The sequence below is a fragment of the Miniopterus schreibersii genome, assembly GCF_964146895.1.
Source record: "Miniopterus schreibersii genome assembly, chromosome: 5".
Lineage (NCBI taxonomy): Eukaryota > Metazoa > Chordata > Mammalia > Chiroptera > Miniopteridae > Miniopterus > Miniopterus schreibersii.
In genome coordinates this window covers 19,670,752-19,692,343 of record NC_138106.1, presented here as the reverse complement: position 1 = coordinate 19,692,343, position 21,592 = coordinate 19,670,752, and the positions used below count along the sequence as shown (strand labels likewise).

The 21,592-nt window shown below is 33.6% G+C and overlaps 1 protein-coding gene and 1 pseudogene across 6 annotated transcripts in view; one reads left to right on the top strand and one right to left on the bottom strand.

Annotated features, from left to right (window-relative positions):
* The window catches only part of LOC308557887 (AP-3 complex subunit sigma-1 pseudogene), a 34,821-nt pseudogene extending 16,117 nt beyond the window's left edge, over positions 1 to 18,704 (top strand). Inside the window, exon 2 of the transcript in view lies at positions 17,996 to 18,704. The product of the transcript in view is annotated as an AP-3 complex subunit sigma-1 pseudogene (transcript). The remainder of the gene's footprint in view (positions 1 to 17,995) is intronic.
* Positions 1 to 21,592, bottom strand: part of RSRC1 (arginine and serine rich coiled-coil 1) — a 288,784-nt gene that overhangs the window by 243,145 nt on the left and 24,047 nt on the right. The gene's annotated exons all lie outside the window — the stretch shown is intronic.

Below are 21,592 nucleotides of genomic sequence, written 5' to 3'. Positions count from 1 at the left end.
CTTCCAAAACTTCACAAGTTAAGGATCAGTTCTATCTCCAAATAATTCTCAAAAAAGCTTCCCCTCAACACCATAGACCAACCTTGCAAGAAATGTTAAAGTGACCTCTTTAAGCTGAAACAAAAGAGCACCAATCAGTAACAGAAAAACATATGAAAGTACAAAATCTCACTGGTAAAGGTAAATACATAGTTAACAGAAATAATCTGATGTTGTAAAGGTGGTGAGTTAATTACTTACAAATCTAGTAGGGAGGTTAAAAGATAAAAGCAGTAAAAATAACTATAACGTTATTAAAACACACAAGATAAAAAAGAAATAAATTGTGACATCAACCACACAAAATGTAGGGGATAGAAACCAAAAAAATGTAAAGCTTTTGAATGCTTTCAAATTTAGTTATCAACTTAAAATAGACTGTGATAAATATAAGATGTTTTATGTAGCCTCATGGTAACCACGAAGCAAAAACCTATAGTAGATACACAAAAGATAAAGAAAAAGGAACCTAAGCATACCACTACACAAAGACGGCAAATCGCAAAGGAAGAGAGCAGGAAAAGAAGAAAGGAACAAAGGAATTACAGCCCCAAAACAATTAACAACATGGCAGTAAGTCTATACCTGTCAATAATTTATAATAAATGGACTAACTTCTCCTATCAAAAGACAGAGAGTTGGATTTTTTAAAAAAGATCCAACAATATGTTGCCTAAAACACACTTACTTCATCTTTAAGAACACACACAGACTAAAAGCGAAGGAAAGAAAAAAGGTATTCCATGGAAACGAAATAAGGGCTGGGGTAGCTACACTTAAATCAGACAAAACCAACTTTAAGACAAAGACTGTAGTAAAAGACAAAGAAAGTGCTTTTATAATGATAAAAAAGTCAATCTAACAAGAGGATATAACATTTGTAAATACTTATGCACTCAAAAGAGTAGAACCTAAATATTTAAAGCAAATATTAACATACCTAAAGAGGAAAATAGGCAGAAATACAATAATAGTAAGAAACTTCAATACTCCACTTTCATCAATAAATAGATCATCCAGACAGAAAATTAATAAGGAAACAATTGGACTTAACACATTACACCAAATGGATTTAACAGACATTTACAGACCATTCCATCAAAAGCAGCAAAAAACACACTTTTCTTAAGTGCACATGGAACATTCTCCAGGATACATCATGTTAGGCCACAAAACAAGACTTAACAAATTCAAGACTAAAATTCTTTCAAACATCTTTTCTGACCACAATGAGATAAAAATAGGAATCAATTACAAAACTGGAAAATTCACAAATATGTGGAGATCACACAACATACTATACTCACAAATAAGAGAGACGTCCCAAATAAATAAAATCAGAAATGGAAGAGCTGTTATAAATGATACCACAGAAATATGAAAGATCATAAGAGATAATTATATACCAACAAATTGGGAGAACCTAGAAGAAATGGATAAATTTCTACAAACATACAACCTACAAAGACTGAGTCAAAAAGAAATAGAAAATCTGAACAGAACAATTGCTGGTTAAGAGATTTAATCAGTAATCAAAAATCACCCAAAAAAGAAATGTCCAGGGCGAGATGGCTTCACTGGCAAATTCTACCAAATATTTAAAGAAGAACTGAAACCAATCTTTTCTATGTCTTCCAAAAATAGAAGAGGGAACACTTCCAAACTAATTTTATGAGACCAGCATTACCCTGATAGCCAAACCAAACAGACACTAAAAAAAAAAAAAAAAAATTACAGGCCAATATCCCTGATGAACATAGATGCAAAAATCCTCAATAAAATATTAGCAAACTGAATTGAATTCAACAATACATTAAATGGATCATACAACATGATCAAGTGGATTTATTCCAGTAATGAAAGGATGTTTCAATATCCACAAATCAATCAAAATGATATACCACATTGTCAAAATGAAGGATAAAAATCATATGATCATCTCAATAGATGCAGAAAAGTTTTTCACAAAATTCAACATCCATTCATTATAAAAAGTCTCAAAAAGTGGGTACAAAGGGAATGTACTTCAACTTAACGATGGCCATATATGACAAGCCCACAGTTAACATCATACTCAATGGTAAAAAGCTGAAAGCTTTTCCTCTAGTATCTGGAAAAAAACAAAGATATCTACCACTTGCCATTTTTATTAAAAATAGTATTAGAAGTCCTAGGTTTAGCAATTAGACAAGAAAAGGAAATAAAACATATCCAAACTAGAAAGGAAGAAGTAAAATTAACTCTATTTGTAGGTGACATGATAACATATAGAAAACACCAAAAACTCCACCAAAAAGCTATTAAAACTAATCAACATAGTTCTAGTATACAAAATCAACATACAAAAATCAGTTGTTTCTGTACACTAATAAGGCACTATTAAAGAAATTAAGAAAACAATCCATTTACCATGGAATCAATAAGAATAAAATACATAAGGAATAAATTTAACCAAGGAGGTGAAAAACTTGTGTACACTGAAAGCTAAAAGACATTGATGAAAAAACTTAAAGTAGACACAAATAAATGAAAATATATTTCATACTTGTGGTTGGAAGAATAATATTCTTTAAATGTCCATACAACCCAAAGCAGTCCACAGATTCAATGCAATCCCTATGAAAATTACAATGTCGCTGTACACAGAAATAGAACACAAAGTCCTAAAATTTGTATGGAACCACAAAAGACCCCAAATAGCAAAAGCAATCTTGAGAAAGAATAACAAAGAGGCAATACACTTCCTGATGTCAAACAGAATTACAAAGCTATGATCATCAAAACAGTATGATACCGGCATAAAAACAGACACAAAGATAAATGGAACAGAACAAAGAGGCCAGAAATGACCCCACACATAGGCTTAATGGTCAATTAAATTATGACAAAGGAGTCAAGAATATACAATGGGAAAAAGACGGTCCCTTCAATAAATGCTGCCACATGCAAAAGTATAAAACTGGACCACTATCTTACACCATATACAAAAATCAACTCAAAATGTACTAAAGACTTGAATGTAAAACTTGAAACTATAAAACTCCTAGAAGAAAACATGGGGGTGGGGAGGTGGGGGTGGGCAATCATCTTGACATCAGTCTTGGCAATGATATTTTGGATTTGTAAAAACAAGAGCAAAGGCAATAGAAGCAAAAATAAACAAGTGGGACTACATTAAACTAAAAAGTTTCTGTACAACATGGATAACTATCAACAAGATGAAAAGGCAACCTATAGAATGGGAGAAAATATTTTCATATATTTGATAAGCAGCTAACATGTAAAATATATCATTGGGTGTGCCATAGTTTAAGCATTTAGTTAGGAGTATGGGTATATTACCAAAAAAGAAGCTATAATTAAAGAAAAGATATACTTGGTAGCAGGTGAAGAAGTTAGAAAGTGGTAAGTTGAAAGCAGAGCAAATACAAAAAATAGCTAAGGCAATCCAATTCTGGAGAACTAAAATGAAACCCACAAACATCTTGCTGAGGACCTCTAGAGAAAAAACAAAACAAGAAATTAAAATACAAGATTATGATGCTTCAAACTTTGCAAAGTAGGCAAAGTAGTAATCACAATTTACAAATGAATAAGCAACAAGCTAGAGAGCGGTCAAGATCATATTGCTTCTAAGTCATGGAAAAGAGATCGAAAACAGGTCTTTTAACTCCTAGTCTAACACAATTGCTATTTTATTGGGCTGTTTCTCTGGCTCATGTCTAAGTCTTTCAACTATACCTTCTAATTCTACACATATACATTTTGGTCTTGTATATTTTATACGGAGAATGATCAGGTTGCTCCTTCAGCCCAAATGAACAATCCAATGAACCCATGCAATTATTGATACAATGCTTGCAAACAGTCTTGAACCTCCAAACCAGGAGAGCTAAAAAGGTGACAGATAAATAGAAATATGTGAGGGGCACACAGCTTACTCTTTCCCAGAAAGCATCTCTGAAACAATCCCAAATGATAAATACATATCTATTACCATGTTTAACAGTAACAATATTTAGAGCTACTAAAAAACAACTAGTGCTGGTCCATGAACTATTAATTTACCACAGAAAAATAAAGAAATTGAGGGTAAGAATTTAGAACTTTTATAGTGATTTGTTATAACTACAACATTTATTACATTTTAAAAATATTATTCTGCAATAGACTGAAAACTTAGGAGGAAAAATATCCTTTACGACAGATAATTTGAGAAGGTACTGCTAGACTATATAAAACAGAATCAGTTTTATTACACAGTCATATGATAATATGAGAATTTCTCATATTGTTCAACTGAAATACTTCTGAATACTACATTTTTGAATTTGAAAAAAATTTTGAACAAGCCAGCCATGTAGTAAGAAACTACTAATGTATCATTCAAGAAAAATTACTTTTTAAAATGTGCTTTTTGGAGGCTGTTTATACTGTATCCTACTTAACCACATGGAAAAGTAGTCTTCCTATTTTCTTCTAGGCTATAATAGAAATGAAAACTGATACCTTGTGGTCAAAGATCAATTTAAAGTTCTTTTTTTGAAAAATGAAAAAAGGAAAAATGAAAAAATTTGAAGACATGGAACACAGATTTCCTGAAGTGAGAAGATGGCTTAAACATGAAGGTAGGTAATACACAAGAACATAATCAAGAGGCCAGAAAATCACTATCAAAACATAAATTTAATAATAATGGCATTGTGCCATGCTAAGAAATTTGCCATACTTTTTAGAGATGCAACATGAACAGTATGTGGGTGAAAAACACAGTGCCCAAATTCGCTCTGGAATACTTCTGCAAAGAAAAAGAAGAAAAAGGGGAGGAGGAGGCATGGAGGTCAGAGGCAGAAGAAGGGGGTGGAGCAGCAGCAGCAGCAGCAGCACCACCACCACCATCTGCACCACCAGCAGAAGCCATTGGCAAAAGTCTTCGTAACTGCTGACTCCAAGTAATGGATATGCATTCTATTATTCTCCTACTCTTGAGTATATTTGAAATTAATAAAAAATCAGTGAATTAGCTAGAAATAGTTATATTTCTGAAAAATCATTTTAGGAAAGAATTTTATCTATACCCCTAAAAATTTAAAAATAAAACCCATGATTTTATAATCCTGGACAGATTTTATAAAGTGCCAACAAGGGAAACACTAAAAAGTACTCTTAAAAGGAATACCAGGAAGCCATGTAGATGTAGTTCAAAGTGTAACTGCACAGATTCACAGAGTCGCATTTTTTAGCTTTTCTAGAGCTAATAATAATAAAAGCCATCAAAGTAGCAGATATGTGCTTGTAACGATAACTTAAGAGCCTTTGGCTTTGCCACATGAAGTTTAATTTCCCAAAGTAGTCAATTATAGCTTGATAATATCCTTTACAGTGGATGAAGCCAGAGGATGCCATGGAAACCCTCTCTAACATCTTCCTTTCTGCTCTGTTACCTATGATTCAAGAAGTTCGTGGGTTTTTTGGGGTTTTTTGTGTGTTTTTTTCACTTCCTTTAAGAGCATCAGAGATGATGACTACTAAAAAATTAAGAGAATCCTATGACAGTAATACACTTGATGCAATCACTATCACCAAAAAGAACTCTTCCAAACTACCGATTGACTTCTAGATAGACATGAACCTAGTCACTTACAAACCTTATTTTCTAAGAATTTAAATAATAAAAAGTAAATTCCAAAATATTCTTGATTTAAGAGAAAAATAAACAATGCTCCAACTATTTTATTTTTATTTATCCTTAAAGTGGTATCAAAGGGCTACACCACGCTACCTCCTAGAAAATAAAAATGCTTGATGTATATTATTTAATCCATTATTTTTTCAAATAACACCATTCTTCAATCTTATCTAAAAAAAGTGATGAGGCCACATGTGATGAATAATTTTAAAACCAACCTGATCCTCCTTCAAAGATTTTATCTTACGATCTTTAAAGACATATTATTTTTCCCTCCAAATACTACAAGCAATCAACCATAAATTTAGAAACTAACATCCTGAAAATCAGGCTTAGAGTTGATTTGGTCTAGCATATGCTTGACAATGCACACAACTCTTCTTCTGGAGGTAAAGAGGATCAAACGAAGGTAATTTAAATTAAGACTTTCAAAAAGCCTCCTAGCCCAGCTGGGTGTGGCTCAATGGTTGAGCATCAACCTACAATCCAGGCGACTGGGGTTCGATTCCCAGTCAGGGCACATGCCCAGGTTGTGGGCTAGGCAGCCGATCGATGAACCTCTCATCATTGATGTTTCTATCTCTCTCTCTCCCCCGCTCCTTTCCTCTCTCTGAAATCAATAAAGATATTTTTTTTTTTTTAAAAAAAGCTGCCTAAACAAAGGTCCGAAGTAGATTATTTTTTAAAAATACCTGTGTTGGAATTGGAGAAATTAATCATTCATTCATTCCATGGAACCAACTATTAGGATTTACTGAAACCTACTAGTAGGCAAGTACCACCATGCTAAAAACTGATCATACAAAATTAATAAGACTTGATCCCTATCTTAAGGGAAGCTCAGATAACCTGAGGAAAAAGAGTTTGAAAAAAATGGCATTTTCTTTGGTTGTTAGAAAAAATAAAATACAATTGACTCTTAAACAACACCAGTTTGAACTGTATGGGTCCACTTATACCTGGTATTTTCTTTTCTTTATGATATCCTTAATAACACTTTCTTTTCCTTAGCTTATTTTACTATAAGAACATAGTATATAATACATATACAAAATGTGAACTAATAAAATGTTTATGTTGTTGGTAAGGCTCCTAGTCAACAGTAGGCTATTAACAGTTAAGTTTTGGGAGAGTCAAAAGTTATACATAGATTTTCTACTGCATAGGGGGTCAGCACCCGTAATTTGCATTGTTTTGTTCAAGGATCAACTGTACTCCAAAAGTACTCTCCACAATGAACTATTCTAAAATGACTATAGAATCAATCTCATTTAATATTTTTATAAGTTATCTAGAATAATAAACAAATACTGTAATCTAATGTAAAGATGTCAGGGAAATATCAAACCTAACAAAACTCATCAGAGAGAATAATTGGAGAAATTATACAAAGAAACAAAAACCTATAATGAAAATAAGTACAACATAACAGAATTAACATATAATAAAGTATTCTCTCAAACAGAATTAACTTCTTGAAAATCCCCCTGGTAGGAGAATTCTTATATAATCTTATTTTTTTAATCAGGTTGCAAGACAATCTATAAAGCTTCATAAATATGTTTTACAGTCACTCAAATAAAAATACAGGAAACAGCCTGGCTGGTGTGGCTCAATTGGTTGAGCGCAGTCCCATGCACCAAGAGGTCACCAGTTCGATTTCAGGTCAGGGTACATGCCCAGGTTTCAGGCTTGATCCCCAGTAGGGGGCATGCAGGAGGCAGCCCATCAATGTTTCTCTCTCATCAATGTTTCTCTCTCTCTCTCCTTTCTCCCTCTCTCTCTAAAATCAATAAAAACATATTTTTAAAAAAATACAGGAAACAACACATTAAATAGCTACCAAAAGCATTTCCCTACCTTAAATTGGAAGTAAGCTATAGTTTTCGATTTGTTTTTTAAATTACTGAGGTGGAAACAGACAATAATGAGGCTAAAACAGGAAGGGAAGGAAACAGATAATTACTGGGGCCACCTCCCATAGCTAATAGATATTTATACTTGCAGTCATTTAAATTTTATTCTGAAAGTTGCTTGAATGTTTCTGACACTGGCATAAATGTTCTCACCTAGTGGGTCCATGGAGTTTCAGGATGTCAGTGAACCCCCCCAAAGGACATGAAAAACTATGTATGTAAATATATGAAATTTTCTGGGAAGAAGGCCATGGTTTTCATTAGATTCTCCCTTTGACATGCCTCTTTACATCTTGTATGATTAAAGAAAGGTTAACAATCAACCACCAACCATATTGCCCTTCTTTTGACAAGCCAATAAACCTGGAATTTTCTCTATCCTTTGAATAAAACATTGAATATAAGCTATGGACTTCTTTTTTTTTTTTAATCCTCACCCCAAGGATATGCTTAGAGAAAGGAAGGGGGGGAGAGAGAGAGAGAGAGAGAGAGAGAAACAGCTATATGAGAAACAGCGATTGGTTGCCTTCTGTACGTGCCTCAACCCCAACCAGAGATTGAACCCGCAACCCAGGTATGTGCCCTGATCGGGAATCGAACTGGCAACCTTTCAGTGCACAGAACGACACTCGACCAACTGAGCCACTCTGGCTGGGCAGCTGTGGACTTCTTTTAAAAGCCTCTTTCCACTTCATTATTGGTTATAGTAAATTCATTCACAGTTCATCTGAAGGTCTATTCTTAGACTTTGCCTATCTACCTTCTGAAAATAGAGACCTTAAAAACCAAATCTGTACCTATTAATTTCTATAAAAAGCTTTGCTTCTTAAAAAACATTTGTCACAAAATTCTAGTTACAGGTTTTACACATTAATAGGAATGCTTTGTGGTACCATAAGGCCCTGGTCTTTAACCTGAGAGCTTTGCTTCCTTAGTCTGTATTCCACAACTTGATGATGCGCAAGTCATTTTAAACCCCTTTTGGCAAAGAATTTCACACTTTTGGAGTCTGACCTGACAATATGCCTTTCATTTTACACTGTCATGGCACTTTATGCGTAGCACTACTAGACATCTACCTTGGCAGTAATAGCTCTGACAGCACAAACGACATTCTTTTTAATCTCTTCTTGCCCAATATCATAAGAGTTACAAATACCACATGGAATACTCATAGCTCAATGATAAAATATAATATATTTTCATGACACTTAATATGTATGTGTCCAATCGTCTAAGAAGCAACTGGCAAAAGAACAAAGGTGGAAACAAGTGACCCAGATGTCCAGCGGAGGTTCTGAAAAACATATACAGTACAGAAGTAAATCTACATTATATCTGAATTTCAAATAAGGCAACTCATAAATGAGAAGGATTACTATACTCATAAAATAAGAGTGATCTGGAAAGAGATCTGGTAGTCATTATATGCTGTTTCCTGAAGAGTAACATTTCAATGTGCTGTTACATTCAGAAAGGCCAACTGTAATAGTGGCCATTAACAGAAAGCATATTGGAAACAGAAATGAAAATACTACCTAAGTCTATTTCTTTTGACAAGAACCAGACAATGCATGTATGTGAAAATAAAATTATTAGGAAGGTATGGGGTGGAGGCCCTCCATATGAAGGTGAACTATAAAACTTCGGAATCTTCAGCCTGGAAATAATGCTGAAAGGCAACTGGCACAATATGCACAAATTCCTAAGGCAAGAGGCAGGGACAGAGTGTGAACATGGATTATTTCACAAAAAAATTGAACAACAGAACCAATAGAAACCAACAGAAATTCTAAAAAAAATCTAGACTTGAAGAAAGAATTTATAGAGTAGATAATACCAAAAAGTTCCTTATTTGTTACAATACTATGAGGAAAAAAGTTACTTATATATTTCAACAAAAATTTATGGGGAAAAAGATTAAAGTGCAAAAATGTCCTTCCCATATTTAACTTTAAAAAATAAAGACTATCCTTTACTATCTTCCTCACTGAAGCTACCAACATTCATCCACTCCCTAAAGCTCAATCAGGGCCTGTGTGCAGACAAAGGTTGTGCACTGCAAAATTCTAGATGACCATTCTTTCCAATCCTTTTCTCACCTCAGCTACCCCCACATCTAATCCACCACAAAGCTCTGTAGGGTTTGCTCTAAATGTATAATCAAGTCTTCAAATATCACACTCCTCTGAGATACCATCTCCTTCATGGACTTTAGAAAATGACTCACAACTATCTGCTTGCTTCTACCTGTGCCGCACTACAGTTTATTTTCTACACAGTCACCAGAGAGCTCTTTGAAACCACACATCAGAATTATGTCACTTTCCCTGCAAAAAGTAAATAAATAAGTAAAAAATAAAGACTAATTGGTTTTGGCAAAAGTAGCTTTATATATTAATTTCATATTTAATATCTGTGAATGCAAAGCTTATTCCAAGTATTTTTTTCAAAACCCACAGGATTACTGACTGTCAGTTCACCACTGTCAGGAGGATCCAATTTAATATGAGGTTACAGATGGTGTTATTTACACTTCCTGTTGTAGCTGTAAGATGTAAAGTTTATGGTACCCACAAGGTAAACATGCTTATGAAAATAAAATATTCAGTCTCAAGAAATATAGATAGTAAGTTGTAGAACAAAATGTCATTAAATATTAAGCACTGTTTCTATAAAACAGAACAAATATGACAATCTTTCAACAAACAGATTTATAAATACATACTCCAGATCCTCACCAAAAAATGAGTGAAATATAGAAGAAACAAAATAAAAGTAAAGGACATAATTAATGACTCCTTCATTTATAATCAGCAAAACATACAACAGTTTACCTACTTTTAAATTACTTTGGTACTTTAAGTAATCATTACCAATTTGGAGGGCAAGATTCTATAATTCTGCAATTTCATAGGAATGAATCGGGAAATAATAATGAACAGGCGAAATAATTTTTTCTCAATAAATTATTCCTATCCACTACACAAGTCATGAGATATAAAAAAACATTACTTTCTACCTTGGGTTATGCGATGATGAGGTAAAAGAATAAGCAGAAAAGAAAAGCAAAAAGGAAATGTTATGAAAATAAGCGTGTCTAGGGCAGAGACTAGTTTAAGTATCTGCCAACATTCAAAGAGCCCCCCAATAAAACTCACTGACAGTTATAACCAAGAGTAGTGCCTATGGCAACCTATCAGGGTAAATTCTGGCCTGGGCTCTGCCCAGGAAACAAAGCATTCCCTACATAGCGTTCTCCTGATTTTCCTCTGTAAATGAGGGACAAGAAATCGTAAGAAATTCAACTACTACTATAATGAAATTACCTCAACTGAAAGCATGTATTAAATGTCTTTAACTTGATAATGCAGTAAATGTTGCATAAAGAAGTATAGTCAATTGCTAGTTATATATACCAGTGAAGAGGAGCAATGGAAAATCAAAATGGACAGATCATCACTCAGCTGTTTAGAATCATAACCCCATTCTACACAACAGTGAAACTTGGCTAAATACCAGAAAAGTAGTCATAACTTAGCTAAGAGATAATTGGTCCATTTAGTCAATTCAGGGCTCCCCAGGCAGGGTTCCCCACAACACAGCTGTCATCTTAGGTGAAAATCTGGGCCCTGGTTTTAGCTGGAGAGCAAAGTGCTTCATGTGAGTCAAGAACAGAACTAGAATGGCGCTGCAGTTAAATAGCTTAGACGAAATGTCTATGAAAAAGTAATCTATTTCGTCATTAGAGAACACAGTTCCTATTTATGCCACCTAAGAATTTAGGTATTCTTAATCTACTAATTTCATTACTAATGCTTAATAGTTCACCTTTTGCCCAGTTTGGATTACATATTTTAAACCTAGAAAATCTTAATTAAAAAGCAACTTTCAGACTATCTGTGTATAAGAACTATGTTGCCAGCTTTGCTCCTCCAAAATCTTCTCTTCCTCTATTGATCCTGCATGACATACACTCATTTAAAAACTAGAGGGGGGAGGGAACCATCTTGTGAAAGAGAAGCTTTAAACCACACAATTAGAAAACCATTTGCGCTGCCACTACTTGGTTACCTTGGAAGTAACTTCTCTAGTCTCAGCTCCCTCATCTAACAGAAATAGTCTAAAATAACCTTGTAGCCCTACAAATTCTACATCTATACCTGTCCAGGGCCTCACAGTCACCGCTTAAAGTTATAAGTCAAATAAACAAAAATTTTCATTAGAAGATAATTTCCAACACAAATGTATGAAGAATAATAGCTCTGCAGAAAACCAGAGCAAACTAGAGAGAGCTCTGTAGGGAAGCAAGTAGAAGCTAACCAAGTAGGCAATAATACCAATCTGAGTAAATGTTTAGTTCCTTAAGTGGGTTTAATTATTCTTTTGAAGGATAAATGGCAAAATACAGGTATATCCATTAGTTTTATTTTTAAAAGTAAAAAAAGATAAAACAAAGTTTTTGTTTAAATGACTATACATCATGAAACTTATTCTCATACAATTTAGAAACAGAATTAGAGCTAAAATGAGTTCAATATTCATTTTAAAAATGAGGATACTGATTCAGAAATTTTTCTGTGCTATTTCTAATTTGTCATTAATGTAACCTATCATTTCAAATTAGTTTCTCCTTGATCGAAATGAGAATCAAGCAAGAATTATTATCGAGCTTAAAGCTCAACCCATAAGTTGAAATTAGTAAGATGCCTACCCATGTTTCTAAAACAGTAACCAGGATCAGCTTCAGCAAGCTTGCTAAAATACAGGGTAAAGAGCTCTGAATGCTGTGTATGAAGGGAGAAAGTATCCATGTCTGGGTGGACAAAGAAGGCCTTCCAAGGAAATGTCTTTAAATGAAGACCTCTAAGATGAATAAGAAATGTTGAGAGAGACAGAAAAGAAAAATTGGAACAGAAGCAACTAAGGCCCTGAGAGAGAAAAAAGAACTGTAAAGAAACTATAGGTATGATTGAGATTAGGAAGATGTGATTAAAAAGGCAGGGAGAACCAAATCACAGAAGGACTTGTAGCCCCATCAACATTTGGATTTTATTCTATACCACTGAAATAAGAGAGGTACTAGCAGAGTTGCATTCCGCTACCATATAAAGAACAAATTGGAGGGGAAACTCCAGAAAAATATAAAAAATGTATTCTATAATTTGGAAATGACTATTTTTCCTCTTCAAATATTCAGAATCACATTCTAGACCTCATAAAACAACTTGTGGCAATAAATAGCACAGTTAAGAATTTATACTAAGTTCTAATACTATGTTATTTAGCAGACACGATAATGGTTTATCAGATACTGAGGCGATAAACCCCAAAATAACAACTTCCATTTAATTAAATGAGTTTTGAGGAACCCAAGAATACAACACACATTTATCAGAATTTTTATAAAGGGCTAGAAAAAAAGTATCAATGAATTCATCACTACTGGTTTGAATCACCTGAATTAATAGTTAGCAATATTTCACTTCAAATGTTTTCTATTATATATTTAACAAAAATTAAGTTCTTAAGAGGAAAAAGACATTGTACATAAGAATCAAATATTATAATTATAATTATTTGATAACTGCACATCTCTTTGTGTCTCATATGCTGTGTAATCAAAAGTTAATTGAATACCATCGAAGGAACCTCTAATTCTGCCAGTGTTAGATACAGAACTCTTCCAGAGAGGAAGCAAAAGAGAGTTCTTCCTACTTATATACTGTCAAGGACAAAAGCAGAGCTAATCAAAAGATTCCTGACAAGAACTCTCTGACATCAACTAATATTTCATTGATAATTCAGTAAAAGAAAATTTAGTATATACAATCTTGTATATACTAGGCTCAGCCTTGTATATCCTTGGCTCATCTGTCAGGGATCTTTCATTTGCCATTCAAAATTACTAAGGTAAAACTTGCTGAAAACTGTGCAATGCAGATTTTTCACTTAAAGTTAATGTAATTTTATAAGTCAAAACCAATGTATAGAAAATACCATTTATACACAAGTTCAGTCTCTGAATACATAATTCTATAAAATCAAGATGTGAAAGTAAATGCTCTTTAAAATAGTCTAAAAGAAAACATGTTCTAATTTTCTGGCAGTTAAGATGCTTATAACAAATATTTTAAGAATTAATCTGGAAAAACAAGGCTAAAACTACCTTAAATAATAAATAAACATTAAAATTCCTCAGACATAGGTTAAAATATTTTTCTCACCAATTTTTACATAATTTCACCCTTACCATTCTAACAAAGTATTATGCTCTAATAAGGACTATCCTAATCTTCAGCCAGCAATATTTTCAGGCTCATATTATTATTCTCATTTCCTTGAATAATATCCATACTCCAGGGCCATTTTCCTTCTCATATTCAATATCATGCATGCTTGTATCAAGGTTCCTTTCTTCATATCCTGTCACAGTATCAATCACTGCCTCCTGTCCACTCAATCCACTTTTGATTTATCAGCCGCCGTCTTTCTGGACTCCATAACTCGACCCAAACCATTTTAACAAGACATTGACAAATAGCACCCAGTATCACATCAACCTGTTCCACTTAGTAAACTAAGAAACAGTAACTGTGACATCTCTGCATAAGTATTCCATTCTATTCCCCAGACTGATGTATATTAATGAGGAGATGGTATTTGAAATGCTTCTTCCACATCAGCATCTAATATGATCAAATTAGGAAATGGGATGATTTATTAAATTTTGTAGAGCTGAAATATTTCTTTATATCGCTATACGTGTGGTTTCAGAAAGTGAGCTGTTGCTTTCAATTTTTCTACTGAGGATGTGCCTGCATTTCACAGACGAATTATTGTCTTTAAAAAGATTGCAAGAAGGCAAAATGTTATTAAGCAAATGCTCAGTAAAACAAACTAAATCAGTTTTAAAATTCCTAATTTAATGTAAATCTTGGTTGTTTCACTGAAATTCAGTTTGTGATCTTATTAAGTCATATTTGCATCATACTGTCTTGCTGTAGGACAGTTTTAAATTTATAGCATTACCAAGCAGCTTCACTTCTTGACTTTTAAGATATGTCCTCAATAAAATAATTGCTCTATAAGCACGCATTTTGCTCTTATTTTCAGGTATAAGACAAAATAAAGATCAATGGGTTAATAAAAGAATAAAATAAAAATACAAAATCAACTATTTGGGTCACTTCTATACTTTTCATAATTAGATGTTAAAATGTTTTTATTAAAGCACTCCCCAACTGAAGTTCAATAACTGTTTCATGGGCAGTTTAAACTTTGAACAATGAATTAGTTTTTCAAAATATTTGTATATGAAAGGGATCTTTAATATGTTCACCAAAATTCAAGCTGGAAATGAGAAAGAATAAATGTAAAAGTTGTATGTTTTCCATAAACAGATTCTCATCTTACCTCATCTTCTATTTTCTAGGTATCTATATATTCCAGAAGTCAAACTCTGCTCATTTTAAAACTACAGGATTTCCAAGTACAAAAGCCATATTTAAGTGTAGATGGAGACTAACCTCATTATATTGGGCTTATATATTCAATAGTTTTCTAATGGAGCCACCAATGATTTATTTTGGCTCATGGACAAATCAAAAGATTATAAATAAGTGAATTCTGAAGTAGCTCTGATTTCATTCATTGACTACAAAATACCTATAAATTGCAATAAAGCGATACAATGCAGGTAGTGTATGAGAAGGGGGAAAACATTACAAAATCAGGAAAAGTAGAGCTCACCTCCTAGAGAATTAATTGTGATTCTCAGATACTTACTACTTAGATTTTGTTATGTGAACAAGGATCATTTGTCTGATTACTTTTATGTGGAGTAATAACCTTACAATTTTAAAGAAGCTAATCTAACTTTTAAATTCGAATAATTCAACATTAATCAAGTTGAAGAAATACTACATTGTTAAAATAAAGTACAATCTTTCTCTTTAATATTCAGAAAAGGATACCTGACAAACAGAACATCAGACATGCTGTCCTTTGTTCTTTAAATAGAGAGTCAAGGCATGGAGAAAATGAGAATTAAACAGTTTTAAAATCTGTTAAACTAGTAAAATAGGATAAAATAGAGAAGCAAACTCACAAGTATATTGTAGTATGCAGTATAAAGAATAATTTAAATAATAAACTTTAAAATCTTAACATTTTTACTGACCTTTAGAGTTTACAAAGTATTTTCAATATACTACCTTACTAGATAAATCGGTTTTCAGAATTATGTTATTCTCTCTTTCCAATTAATAAATACTTCTTATTTGCTCTTTTTATAATAACTCATTCTTAATAAAAATTTCCCTAATTTTCTCTAATATCAATATCATGTTCTTCCCTAACATCCTTGATACTTGCAGTCTACAGGATACAATTAGTAGACTTAAATTGTCTCATTCAGTGCTTGTCTCGTGTGTGTGTGTGCATGCACACACATGCATGTGGTATGCTTGTCTTATCATCACACTTAGTCTAAATGTTTCTTGAACAGAAAACCTATATAACATTGAAGGGAAAAGAAATCACAGAGATAGGACAATTGAAACATTACACTTTATGGAACGGGGAAAAAATTTAGAATTCATTAATTCCTTCAAATTTATGTCAGCTCTCTTAGTCTGTTAATATTTATGTACACAGAATATTTGTAGCATAAAGAACAAAAACAAAAAATGAAACAAAACTATTCATTTAAAATGGCTGATTTCAAACGTCATTCCTTGTGTTTAGAAAATATAGCAAAATAGTCTATATATAACTGCTACGTAAATGAGAAAAACACTATTTTATAATCATATTTATAATTACTCCAAAAAACCTAACATCAATAATTGAAATTAGAACATATTATTATAAATTCCTACTGAGAATATGTTATGTTCATACATATGTAGTAAGTGGATGCAGAATTTTAAGAAATCACCTACCACACATCACACAAAAAGCCTTCAATTTCACTCTTGAATTAAAATCAAACTATATCTCTATTAAGAAAAAGGATTCATGCTAAAGAACCAAGGGAGTCAATACCACCAGGAAATAGTTGTCTAGGAATGCCTAGCTCATGACTAAATCTGTAAAAATCCTCAATGTCAGCTACACTCAATGGGTCATTTGGATATGGTGTAGTATATAGCATTATTTTAGCACCATGTGAGGCAATAAAAAGAAAATCAAGCTGTCTGTGGAGCCTTTACCTATAGAAGTGACTAGCAAAATTAGAAAACAAATCAAGAGATAAGATTTTAAAAAGTATCAAAAATAAGCCATAATCATCTCAATATAAGAAAAGGTATTTTGACATAAATCAACACCCTTCATTAAAAAAAAAAAAAATTACCAGCAAACAAGAAATATAGAAGGTTCTTCTTCAGTTTTATAAAGGGGAGTCGCAAAAAACCTACAACTAATATCAAATCTGAGGTTGAAAGACTTTACTTCTAAATAGGAAAAATGGCAAGGATGGCCAATCTCACCACTTTTCTTTAATACTGAACTGAAAATCCTAGACAAAGCAAAAAGCCAAGAAAACTCAATAAATGACACAGTTTTAAAAAGAGAAGTAAAACTCTCAATTTTCAGGTAATATGATTGCTTTTGCAGAAAAATTGTAGGATATACTCAAAATATCTATTAGAATTGAGTAGCAATGTTACAAGATTTGAGATAAATATATAAAAACATAAAATATACATTGTGCAAAATATATAATAAGTATAAACTATATAGTCAATTTATTTCTATATATTGGCAGCAAATTACTGGAAAATAAAATTTAGAAATAATTCCTTTTTCAATAATATCAAAAAATTTTAAATAAATTTAACAAAATGTGGAAGACTGCTACACTAAAACCTACAAAACATTGTTTGGAGAAATAAAGAAAATCTAAATAATGGAGAGACAGACTATGTTCGTAGACTGGAAGATTCAATTTGTTTCGCTGTTAAGTCTCCTGTTCAATTGATTCAATTAACTCCCAATAAAACTTCCAGTAGGATTGCTTGAGAAACTGTCAAGCCAGTACTAAAATTCATATGGAAATAAAAAAGATTTATTCCTGATTTTAAGACTTACTATAAATTTACTGTAATCAAAATGGTGGGGTACTAGTATAAACAGGTCAATGGAACCAGACAATCTAGAAATCAAATCACTTTCATATAGCTGGTGTTTGACAAAGGCACCAAGATTACTCTGTAGGAAATTAAAACTTTTTTTTAAAATGGTGCTAGACTACCATACGGGGGGAAAAAAATGAACCTCTACCCATGTCTCATACCACACAAAAAATCATTTGAGAATGTCAGCAAGATGGCAGATTAAGGAGCAGGCTCGCACAGGCACCTTTGGGAGGGGAAGGCTGGGGAAGGATTACAGGAGAGATCGCAAGGCGTGGCTCCTGCGCCAGCACCAGCCAAAGCCCCCAGCGCCAGCACCAGCCAAGGCCCCCAGGGCCCACCCGGTCCTCCCGGCTCAGCCAGAATCAAGGTGATCCTCATCTTCAACAACCATGGCAAGACGGGGCCCTCCAAGTTTTACCAGCCTTACAGTGAAGATATACAACAGCAACTTATCTGGGAGACAGTTCATTTGGTATCTAAGAGAGGTGAAAATGTTTGTAATTTCCTAGGAGGAGGATTATTAATTGGAGGATCTGACAACAAACTGATTTATAGACATTAACTGTTGTATTTTGTCTTCAGAAAGTGAACTTGGCATTTTAGATCTAATTCAAGTATTTGTGGAAACATTAGACAAGTGTTTGGAAAATGTCTGTGAACTGGGTTTAATTTTCCATGCAGACAAGGTTCACAATATTGTTCCAGAAATGGTGATGGGCGAATGGTACTGGACACCAACATAAATGAGTGTGTTACACAAACTGACGCACAAAATAAACTGGAGAAATCTGAGACTGGCTTAGTGAGAGCTCCAGCCCATGTTGTATCAGCTGTAAAGGATATGAATCTTCCTGAGATCCCAAGAAATACTAACTTTGGTGACATAAGTATAAAAGTGCCAAACCTGCCCTCTTTTAAATAAAAAATTTAAAGGCCATTCCCAGGTAAAATCCAGGGGGAAAAGTCATCTAAGTATACCATGCAGTTGTTTACCAAAAATAGAGGAGGAAAGTATTCACTTTTGCTCTTGGATTTAAGTCAAGGTACTGTATAGAAGTTGTGTAAAATCATTATGGCCATTCAATGTAGTTTTTTAAAATTGAGTAGTTCCCACGCGATTTTTCTTCTTTTCTAAACAGTATTGCTATGTCCACCTAAGGCATGCCTCTATGTACTGGCTACAATATTTTGAAAACTGTTAGAAACATTTCTTTCAATTATGTACAACCAAAAATGTTGGTGTTTTGAATGGATCACAAGTACAGCATTCCTTAATTCTTTCTGTTATTTGTCACAATTGTTATTTAAAGAATAAAGTATGTATTGCATGAAAACATTATGACCTTTTATTCTTAGTTTTAATAAACTCCAAGGTAACTGGGCTTCTAAAGCAAAAAAAAGAAAGATGGCAGAATAAGAAGTACCAGCCCCCATTTGCCCTACAGAGACAGCAACATAAAAAGTAACATACAGACCAAAATATCTTTGTGAGAACTCCAGAAACCAATAAAGCTGCAGTACCCTAGGCAAGCACAAAGCAAGAATAGCCACAATGAAATGGATAAAAAGAGCTATCACTTTACCCATAACACATCCCTCCCCAAAGCCAGGCACAGTTCAGCTTGGCTCATGGCTTCTCCCTTGGAGAGTATGGGGTTAGAGAAAAGTGGAACATGCATCCAACATTCCAGCTTTACAGACAGCTGCCTAAGAGGCTGGTTTCTGTGTTTTCCTGATTCAGAACTCTACAGGAACCATAATAGTTTGGACGACTGGTGGCTGCTGAAACAAGGGAGAAAGACAATGGCTCGGTGGGGAACCAGAGAACTGGTGGTGCAGCAAAAAGTGGCAAAAATGGCTCAGTGCAACCAGCAGAAGGTGCCTAACTCAAAGTTTCTACTTTGGGAAGGACAGAGAAGAGTGGAGCATGCATCCAGTATTCCAGAATTTCAGAGACTGAGGAAAAGGTATATGTCTTGCCTGATTCAGAGTGCTGACGGGAAGCTGGCATACTTTGGATCCCTGGGAACCACTGACAAAAAGGAGAGCAGAGTTCCTTGTTGCTATAGTACCAGAGAACCTGAATTACCACAGACACACACCAGAGGGAGCAAGAGATTGCAAGCTCCTACAAAAGAAGTTGGCAAACTTCAAAATGGGAAATTACATGCACATGTCTAGAGAAGTTACAACTTTCAGAACAATGTTTCAGAGGCTCCTAAACTCTACAGCAGAACTGACTGGTGACACTATTCCCCTGTACAAAGTCAGTCACTAAACTCATCAAAATACTGCAAAGCTCATGAAGAAAAAGGAAAACAGGACCCAATCAAAGTAACAAAAAAATCTCCAAAAATCAATCCAAAAGAAAGATCTATAATTTACCTGAAAAAGAACTCAAAATAATTGTCTTAAAGACATTCAATGACATAGAAGAGAACACAAATACACAATTAATTGAAATCATAAATATGATTCATGAACAAAATGAGAATATCAACAGAGAGACAAACAAAATGGTAGACTGAAAAATACAATAACTGAATTGAAAATTTCTCTAGAGGGGTTCAACAGCAGACTGATCAAGCAAACAAGGAATCCGTGAACTTGAAGGTAGGTATTCTGAAATTATTGAGTCAAAGGAGCAAAACAAAAAAAGCAATGAAAAAGAGGGAAAACCCTAAGGAAATTATGGGACACAAATAAGGCAACCAGTATATGCATTATGGAAATTCCAAAATGGGAAGAGAAAGGAAGGTACAGAGCACTTATTTGATTAAATAATGGACAGAAACTTCCCAAATATTAGGAAGGAAATGGATATCCAAATTCAAGAAGCTCATAGGACTCCAACTAGGATAAACCCTAAAAGGCCCACACCAAGACTCATTATAAATAAACTATCAAAAGGCAAAAAGAGAGAATCTCGAAAGCAGCAAGAGAAAAGCAATTCACATCAAGTACAAGGATACTTCCATAAAATTATTAGTAAGTTTCCCAGAAGAAACCTAACAGGCCACAGGGGAATGGGATGATATATTCAAAGTGCTACAAGAAAAAAATTGCCAAACAAGAATACTATATTCAGAAAAATAATCCTTCACAAAAGGAGGAGAAATAAAAATTTTCCCAGATAAATGCAAACACATTATATACAGCAGTAACTATTAACAAAATGTCAACAATTAAGAGATGTAAAGAGTATACAGGAATTCTTTATACTACCCTTGTAATTTTTTGTTAAATATGAAAGTATAATAAAATTAAGTTTCCTGTACAGCAGCAATGAGCAGGTGGAATTTATTTATTTATTTATTTATTTTAAATATATCTTTATTGATTTCAGAGAGAGGAAAGGAGAGGGAGAGAGAAATAGAAACATCAATGATGAGAGAGTCATTGATCAAGCCTGCAACCCGGGCATGTGCCCTGATGGGGAATTGAACCCAAATTGCCTGGATCCTAGGTTGATGCTCAACCGCTGAGCCACGCCCAGCTGGGCGAGCAGGTGGAATTTAAAACAATACCATTTACGTTGGCACCCAAAAAATCAAGTACTCAGGTATATATCTAAAAAATATATACAATATCTATTTGAGGAAAAGTATTAAACTCTGATGAATCAAAGCAGAACTAAATAACAGAGAGATGGTCCATATTCATGGATATGAAGACTCAATATTGGCCAGATAACAGTTCTTCCCAAATTGATCTACAGAGTCAATACAATCCCAATCAAAATCCCAGCAATTTATTTTGTAGATATCAACAAATTGATTCTAAAGTTTAGATGGAAAGGCAAAAGA